Source organism: Triturus cristatus, chromosome 7 (assembly GCF_964204655.1).
Source record: "Triturus cristatus chromosome 7, aTriCri1.1, whole genome shotgun sequence".
Lineage (NCBI taxonomy): Eukaryota > Metazoa > Chordata > Amphibia > Caudata > Salamandridae > Triturus > Triturus cristatus.
The window spans coordinates 772,355,074-772,364,633 of NC_140590.1; positions in this window are offsets into that span (position 1 = coordinate 772,355,074).

Genomic DNA, 9,560 nt, shown 5'->3' on the forward strand with positions numbered 1-9,560 from the left:
TAATTGTAATATGCTGACAGATTACTTGGCTTCCTTGATGTCTGCACTACAATCTTGTCGTTCACAGGTAACTGCAGCTTTTCCTGACAACACTGAGGTGAAACCCCATGACGTTGCTCCGGGGGATCTGGTGTTTGTGAGAAATTTTGATCGGAAGACCCAGTTGGAGCCCAGGTGGAAAGCACCGAAGCTAGTCCTGCTGACCACAAGAACAGCCGTGAAAGTTGAGGGCCGCAAGGGCTGGATACATTCCAGCCACATTAAGAAATTTCATGGACTATCCTCGGATATAGACACTGTGCCCTGCACTCCCTCACAGACTGATTCAAAACTTCCTTTTGTTGAACAGAATGACTCTCAGTGCTATAAATTAAAGCTTAGGCCCAAACAGTCGAGCAATTTGATTGTTTAAGTCCTCTCCAAGGTGAAGCGGTTGAATTGTCTCCGACATGTATCCCTTGGACCTGAGTAGAGAAAATACCCGAGAAATGTTGAAACGACAGGCGTATTGTAAATCACTGCGTAGCTACTGTATGAGGACATTATTAATTTTGTTTTTATTGAGTGTTTTAGTAATTATTACGAGTGTGATTTTGCACATATATCATCCTATTTCTAGACATGTTTATAATGTTGCTGCTGAACATTCTTTTAGTGACCTACCGCCACATGAATTATCTTATAGACTTGCGCTGCGCAATAACACTTTCATTAGTATGTTACATCATTCCCATCAGACTAGTAATGCCACCAATTGTTGGGTGTGTGGCCGACTCCCTCCCTATCAGAATAACAAAGGAGTTCTGCCTTTCTTTCCACATCCGTTCACACACAATGGCTCCTGTGGAGCATGGTTTAGTTTACTAAATTCCATAGACCCAGACACAGCAGTTTATCAACAACATTGGATATGGGGAAATCTGAATCTAGTTTTATTCAAAGTCTGTCATCCTAATAAGGAGGGTCGCCCCAGTAGAACAGGAACTGATCTAGAAAATGAAGTGTATAAATTAGGTAATTTTACACCTAATCTTATGATTCTGAATGTCAAATCCGAAGTTGAACTAATTCTGCCCACTATGTCAGTATTTCCAGTTAAGGGTGAATTATGTGTAAGAAAAGTTGGTTCCATACATATGGGCCATAGCCAATGCGTTACTACAGTAGAATATAGTGATCAAGGTAAATCTTCATTTAGAGCTTCTCGCCATTCTTACTTTATATGTGGTCAGACGGCATATATGCGTCTGCCTCTAGATTGGGATGGTACCTGTTACATAGCATTCCTTCTGCCACCTGTTTTCCTAGCTCCACCTGATTATTATCGGAATGTTCATTTAGTACACAATAGAGAGCGAAGAGATCTCCCAGTTGTCGATTATACTGAGACGGCATGGGACAAGTATGTAGATTTCAATAAAGGTATCTTTCCCTATATAGGTACAATATCAAATAGTAAGCTAATACGTAAACTAACCAAGACTCTCGAAGCTGTAGTAAACGAGACTATAGCCGCCCTAGGCAATCTGACAGAGGAACAATCAGTGATGAGAATTGTTGTTCTCCAGAATCGTCTTGTCCTTGACGTCATCCTGGCCGATAGGGGCGGAGCTTGCAGGGTCATCGGATCCAGCTGCTGCATATTCATACCAGAAAATTCGCCATCTGTATATAAAGCTATAACACGCCTTCATAAGATTGTGAGCCAGATACACGAAAATCCAGGCACTTGGACGTGGTCCGGGTGGTTTTGGAGTGTGATATCAGCCTGGGGATGGAGAGTTCTATCCTTCCTAGGTATTGGCCTTCTTATGCTCTTCAGTTGTTGTTTATGCCTGCAATGTGGACCAGCGATTTGTGGTCTGTGTGCCACATCATGCATTCCATATCAAGGTTCTCGTTCAAAATGCCGGAAGAAGAAGGAAGAAGAAATGATGCTCCATGAGCAAATCGATGGAATGATGAAGATTGATATCTCTTGAAGGGCAAGTAGGGGACAAGGAGGGAATGTGGAAATGTGGATTTTCCTGATCAGTTATGTCCCCTATCTTGGACCCCAACGGTTCTATGTGCATGTCACAAGTACATGTATGTTCCCTCCAGTTCCAGTTTCCAAAACGCAAACATATGTGCGTCCACCATCAACATGTTCTCTGTCAGATCCGCCATCAATGGGCTGGATATTCGATTCCTAAGTATGAAAGGCCACCGACTTTATATGGCTAAGTTACTCCATTTTTACAGTTCAGGCAAGTAGGCCCGATCCTGTCCTTAAAGCCTTCCCTGCTCTCTGTCTCTGACAGCTTCAGCTTGAGCTCGCATCTGTATCCATGAACTTTGTCCTACTCCCTGTGCAGCTAACGGTGCCTGCCTCGGCCAGTTTTGCCTGCCTGCCAAGAAGCTGTATTTCACCTTCGAATTATCTACTTTGCTCTTCAGCCGATGCATTCCTGTCCAGTGATTTAGGTAAACATTTCCTCTAAGCTCACAAGCAAAGGACTTGGCCTTTCCGTCCTCCTGCAAGTAATTCATAGCCCTGTTGCCATGGAAAGTTTTCTGCCCCTCGCATCTCATATAGACACTTAGACGCTTGTACACGCACACACAGTCAGTATAGAATAGATTCTGTCCGAGAGTCTTTTCTTGTGGATAACATAGTTCTCTAAACATAGGATGTTAGATATGATTTGGGATTAGGTTGACTTGACCCCCCAGACTTCTCGTCTCCACATGTAGAGCTAAATGTCAAGTCCCCTTCACCCCCTAGTTGCTCGTCAATCACACGTCATGCTGTTGCGCGCGCATCTATGTTAAGTATTATCTTATAGATCCACCTATGCATGATAATCAGAGCCAATCATGTTTCTTTCTGCTCCTTATTACGCCTAGTTTCGATTACGTACCACTATGTCATTTTTCTTATCAATTGTTACGCCTTTTGCATTCATTTCATTGTAATGTATGAGCTATAAAAGTTACTTCTTGTCAATAAAGTATTGTACTTCACTTCCTGAACCCTCGTGGTGACGGAACCTGAAGGCCGCCACTCGAGTCGGCCATTTTGGAATAAAGCCCATTCAGAAAATCTCTTATACCACGGATTCTGCCTCTTGTTATTCTGAGCTATTCTACTTTATTTTAGATTCCGTATGAAATTCAGTCAAGGTAAAAAGAATATTTACCACAAGTCACTCAGCAGGGCTCAAGCACAAGTTCGGAGGTCTTACGATCTTCAGGGAGCCGCGAGTCACTCAGCAGGGCTCAAGCACGAGTTTGGAGGTCTTACGATCTTCAGGGAGCCGCGAGTCACTCAGCAGGGCTCAAGCACAAGTTCGGAGGTCTTACGATCTTTCAGGGAGCCGCGAGTCACTCAGCAGGGCTCAGGTGGTTCCAAGGCGAATCTGCCGGACAGTCCCAGAGCACCCCTTGTTATAGGGCGACTCCTCTTTGATGTCCGGAGTCTGTGCAGGCAGGGGTCTTGTCACCTGGGGGTCGCTTGTTGGGGGTTTCCTGCCATTGTCCTTTGATCCTTTCAGGGCTGGGTCGGGAGGAGCCCCAGACACCCAGCAGGCGTGGAGCCAGCCCTCAGGGAGGCCGGCAGGTCGATCGAAACCCACCGTCCCAGGGAAGCGCAGAGGTGTGATGGAAACTGCTCCTCCCTCTCTCATCCCAAGGGGGGCGCGATGTCCTCCAGCCGGAGTGGCGCCTGTAGGCTAGGGTCGCGCTGGGGCCGGGCGGCCATCTTGGTGCATGCAGTGGGCACGCGGGCCCGGGGTGGCCGAAGGAGGAAGGCCTATGGACGGGGGAAGTCCGGGTCGGGTGCGTGTGTTCTGGTGGGAAGGATCGGCTAGGCCAGGGGCTCGGGGCTGGTGTGAGGTGCAGGGGTCAGGTCTGACTATGTTACGAGGGCCGGGTCCAACACACATACATTGAGAGTATGCAGATATGTCCTTGTTTTGAAACTCCATGTCGATGCATACATACACACCTTACGTCGGATTACACATGTGGGCTGGTGTGCGTAACAGTGTGCCATGGCCATCTACACACAGACACATGTTGGTCGCAGCAACTGCAGATGCATTTGACCAAACACCTACAGCAAACCTATGGGAACACATGACACACACATGACATAGTTACAGCGTGCAACGCGGGCATTCACATGTCAGGGGTAATATTCCATGTACCTGGCATCAGGGGACAGTTGCGGGTGCCAGTGACTGTGCCATGCCAGTGACGCATGGCTCAACAAGTCTGTACTACATGCACACATGTCAAAGGAGTGAAGGGGATGTGTGGCACATAGGGCACCATCACACATGACATGTGTACACAGCTCATCATACTTTTATTAGCTTCACACCTCAGGAGTATAGTGCCACATCACAGCCTGACCCACCTGTGCCCGACACATGTAGTACTGCACAGACAATGCCTTGATGTCCAGCCTTGGCCAAGTATGACAGCTCAATTCCTTTCTGTGTGCCGCCTGTCACCACTGTCAGGTGTGAAACGCACCGTACATACGCTCTGAGGGCGTGTGTAGGCTCCCTATCACTGTGGGAGTGCTGGTGTATGCGTACGCCATAGTGATACGGACCGTACACACGTGTGTAGGGTGCCTATCACTATGGGAGTGCTGGCGTATGCGTACGCCATAGTGATACAGACCGTACACGCGTGTGTAGGGGGAGTGCTGGCGTATGCGTACGCCATAGTGATACGGACCGTACATGTGTGTGTAGGGTCCCTATCACTATGGGAGTGCTGGCGTATGCGTATGCGTATGCGTACGCCACAGTGATACGGACCGTACACGTGTGTGTAGGGTCCGTATGCGTATGCCATAGTGATAGGGACCGACCCTACACACGCGTTTACGGTCCGTATCACTGTGGCGTACGCATACGCCAGCACTCCCATAGTGATAGGGACCCTACACACGCGTGTACGGTCCGTATCACTGTGGCGTACGCATACACCAGCACTCCCATAGTGATAGGGACCCTACACACTCGTGTACGGTCTGTATCACTGCATTTGGGGTGCCCTAGGGCCATGGAACGGACCGTACCTGTGTTTAAATATTGAAATAACATAGGGGACACATGAGGGACAAGTATAAGGGCCTAAATGCATGCTGGTTGTCATGGAGACCCAGTTTAAAGTTTGAATTATTGCATCAGGTGGCCAGCAGAAGCCGGTTGGAAACAATATACTTTGTTGCAAAGTGGTTGTTGACTTGACATCATGCTCAATTTTTAAACCATGCAAAGCCACTCACTGGGGTAGGTTTAAAGGGATTGGAGGAAACGTAGGATGCTAATATGACTGACCAATCACTCTGTACTCCTGTAAATGAAACAGGCCAGCAAGGCAGATATAAGGCAGCCAGGTCCCATGAGAGAGCACTTGCCTGCACATCCTTTCATTCCACAACACTGCTGCTGCTCGTGATTCCTCTGGCACCATGTCCAGGTCTGTGGAGAGGGCCCAGCCATTCACCATGGAGGAGAATATGACGTTGGTGGATGTGATCCTCCCACAGTACACCATGCTGTATGGTGGACCAGGGGAGCAGGTGAGTGCAGACTCCACTAGCTTAGACTGTGCCCCTTTTTTGTGACTGTGACTTCTGGCATTGTGTCCCTGTGTGACAGACATGCAATGTTGTTTCGAGTGGGTCCCAGGGTGGGGAAAGCCTCATGTCTCCCATTCAGAGCATGCTGTGGTTCCTGTGTGCACTCCTCACTTGCATTGTGCTTACTGTGACAATCAATGCATGGTGCATGCCACATTCTGCCTGGCTACTCCTCCTGGGAATGTTGTTGCTACAGTCCTTGTGATTCTGTGGTCCCCCCAGTGAGACAGGTGACAGTACCCATAGATATGTGTTTGTTTAGTGTACCTGTGCTGTGAGTGTCCAAATGATGTGTTCGTCCCCTGGACATTGGTGTGTGTGTAAGTCCCCTGTCATGTGGGTGAGTGCATATGGGGAGTGTTGCACACCAGCTGCATGAGGGATGGATATACCCTGCCCATGTGATGTGAGCAGGGAGCAGTGCTGTGTGACTGCCGTGCTGAGCCAGCCCCACACCTGTGACACCCCCCAGTCTAGTGGCACATGGGCAGAGTGAGGTTTGTACCCGCAGTTGGCAATGGCAGGTGATTGTCCTGTGCCTGTGTGTGTCTGTGTACTCTGCTGAGGTAGCGTCAGTGGGCTGGGGCATGTGACTGCTTTGAGGTGCTGTGCATAATCCTTGTGTAGCTTGTGATGCACAGTGTGATCCAGGATCATTGATTGTGTGGCACCCCTCATGCCACCTGTGTACTTTCAATGCCACGTAGTGCATTTTGCCTTCCACAGTGGATTATGTCCCTATGACAAATGTGCAATGAGTTGCCTGCATACCATGGCCTGTTCAAAGAAGACAAATTGTTAATATGTGTGTCTCTGTGTCATTGCTCAGGTGAATTAAAGTATTCTCACTTTTGCATCCTCACAGGTAGGCGTCCATGCCAAGGGGGAGATATGGAAGCAAGCCGTCAGTGCCGTGAGGAATACGGAGGGTCGGAAGCGGCGCCTAGCCCAGGTGAGGAAACGCTGGCAGGATATCCGGTGCTGGAGGAGGAGGATTGCATGGGTCCTGCTGGGGGACTTACCTGAGAGCCACAAGAACCGTCGGTGCCGGCGTCTGACCCACATCCAGAAGCGTGTGCTGGCGGTGGTCTTCCCCGACTTGGAAAGGCGCTTACAGGAGAAGGAAGGGGGTAGGTACATGTGTGTTTGTTGTGTGTCACCAGCTTTTGGAAGTGCGCAGTTGCATGGATACATTGCCAGGGTTTACATGTGCAGTGCATAACCAGTTCCCCAAAGTAAACCGTTGCTGTTCTTCCTCCCTTCCCCTCCTTGCCATGTGTTCCCTGGTCTGTGTGTAGTCACTCTTGCACAAGGTAATCTAGAGTGGCAGTTAATCCAAGTGCCCAATGCTTGCAGCATCATGTGTGGGGGTGGAGTGTAACAGGTTTTGGGACCTTGGCTGTGCCCTGGCCAGTTCAGTCATTGTGGGGTCCATGTCAGTTGGCACTGATGCTGAGTCCCAACATAGGAGTGTGTCTTTAAAGTGTACTGCCTTCCAGCATGCATGTCCAATGTTGTGCCCTCTGACATGATGTCCATGAGTGGGATTAATGCATAGTGCAGGGACGGTTGCTTCAGTTGCAGTCATATCCATCCAGGACCATGGAGGTGTGTGGCCACTACCGTGCCCTGGGGCACCTTTTCCTAGGTATCATGTGTGTCATCCAACTATGTGGACACTCTCTGTGTCTTCGGCATAGGTTGGGCTCTGTGGCATTGTACCCTGGCCTCATCTGTATTGACGTAAACTGTGCTACATGTGTCCACTGTACAGTGTGACCCAATTTTGCTTGTGCATACTCACAGTGGGCAGTGCCTGTGTGTCTTGGAACGACAATCTGATGATGGTTGATTGTCAATGATATATGTCGACAGGCGCACCAGGGGTAGTTTGTGTACAATCAGGATTTAGTGCAGGCCATGTGTTTTTATCCCAGAGTAAGAGGTGTAAGTACCAATCACATTGTCTCAGGTAGGGGGTGCTTTGTGCGGGAAAGGCCTACATGTCCAAATCTGAAGTCTCCCTGCTAGGTCTGGCCTGTGTGTGATGTTTGTCTGGACATACACTCAAGGTGCAGTGACCCAGTCATGTTGTGCATGTTTTAATGTATTAGCTTTGCAGCATGTGCAAAAAGTTAATAGACATGGTTCCTGCTCATCTCTTTTTTGCCAACGCTGTGTGGTACAGATGCTGTGCACGATTGTCCCCAGAGCCTGGCTCCTCTGTCCTATTTGATATCAAGTAATTTGCTGTTGGGTCATGCTCTCCATTGTTTCTCAGTGGCATGGTGGGTCAACCAGCTGTGTGTTGCAGGGCCTACATATGTACCTTGTGTTGTAGATGTTACTCATGTTGCTTTTCAGGCTATGCACTGTGACCTATGTAGATTTGACTCATGTGACATATGTATACAGGTGTCTGATTATTTCCTGTCTCTTCACCTTGCCCACAGCATCGTCGGGGGACTCCGAGGGAGACACTGGCACGGACCTTGAGGAGGGAGCAGGCACCAGTGGCAGCAGTGCTGTCTTGTCTGGCACATCGAGTGGCACGGAGGCCGAGGGGAGTGAGGCGGAGGACCTGTCCAGTAACACCACCGACTATGATGCTGACGGGTCCGAGGCTGATCTCCCAGAGGGGGCGGAGGCTGCTCCCACAGCTGACAGCAACACTCGATCTCTACCCGCCCCCTCGATTCCCATCACCGGCCTCCCACTTGCTCTGGTCCCTTCCCGCTGTGCTATGTCACCACGTGTCTCCTTCTTGCCAGGCACCGCACCCCCTGCCCCTGTCTCCACTGCTGCCGCCAATGCCGAGTCTGTGGACATCCTGCGCCAGTTGCAGGTTGGTCAGACTGCGATGCTTAATGTCCTCCATGGCCACACATGAGTGCTCACCCAGATGGAGGCATACATGGAGGGCATCTCAGCTGCGCAGTCTGACCAACGCCAGTTGTTGAGGTCCATTGACTCGACACTGACTGCAGCAGTGGGTCTCCTGCAGCGCTACGTCCCCCCCTACCCCTGCACCATCCACACTTCCCACTCCCATGCCTGTCCAAAGCACACCCAGACGTACCCATGCACGCACCCCACCAGACACAGGCACCACACCACCAGGGAAGGCCAAGCGCACACCTCCTGTTACGCACACACAGGGTGAAGTAGGCACACCCACTGGGTCGGGGGGCAAACGGAAGACACGCAGCCACAGTGGGAGTCCACATTCATCACAACCCACTACCTCCAAATCCACTCCCCTCAGCTCTCCTGGCCAGGATTCCACCAAAGAATCCTTCATGGCCGCTCTGTCCCTGAGCCCCAAAGTGACACCACCCCGCAAGCGGTCAAAGGAGTCCCCGGTCAGGGTGGTTGAGTCCCCCCCTGTCCACACCCTCCCCCAGTAGCGCTGCGACCCATCTCTCCGACCCCCCCCCCTCCTTGGGGCCTGTGGTTTCTTCGGGTGCAGGGGAGACGCTGGAGGACCTTGCAACCGTGTGCAGCGCCATTCCGACCTCCACCTTTGGTGCTGCCCCACCCCCTGTGGTGGAGTCCTCCGTCCCTGCACCCACAACACCTACCCTTGCCCCTCCTGTCCCTGCGGTGCCTGGTCCTCCCCCCCCACATGATGCCCCCTCCCCTGTGGAAGCAAAGGAGGTATGAACTGTGCAGGCAAGCTAGGGGACACGCGTCCCTATGTGTCCCCCCACCAGGAATTGGACTATGGACTGCCCTATGGGCCTTGTACATATTCAACTTTTAATAACAATTCTTCTTTTAATGCTGAATAAAGCTATGTTTTTTTCCCTTTGCACACTACTGCTTTTCTGGTATTGCTGTTGGTGGTGCTGCTCCATGTTTGGGGTGGGGATAATGTGTTAGGTGTCTGGCAAATGTAGTGGTGTGCTGCTCATGG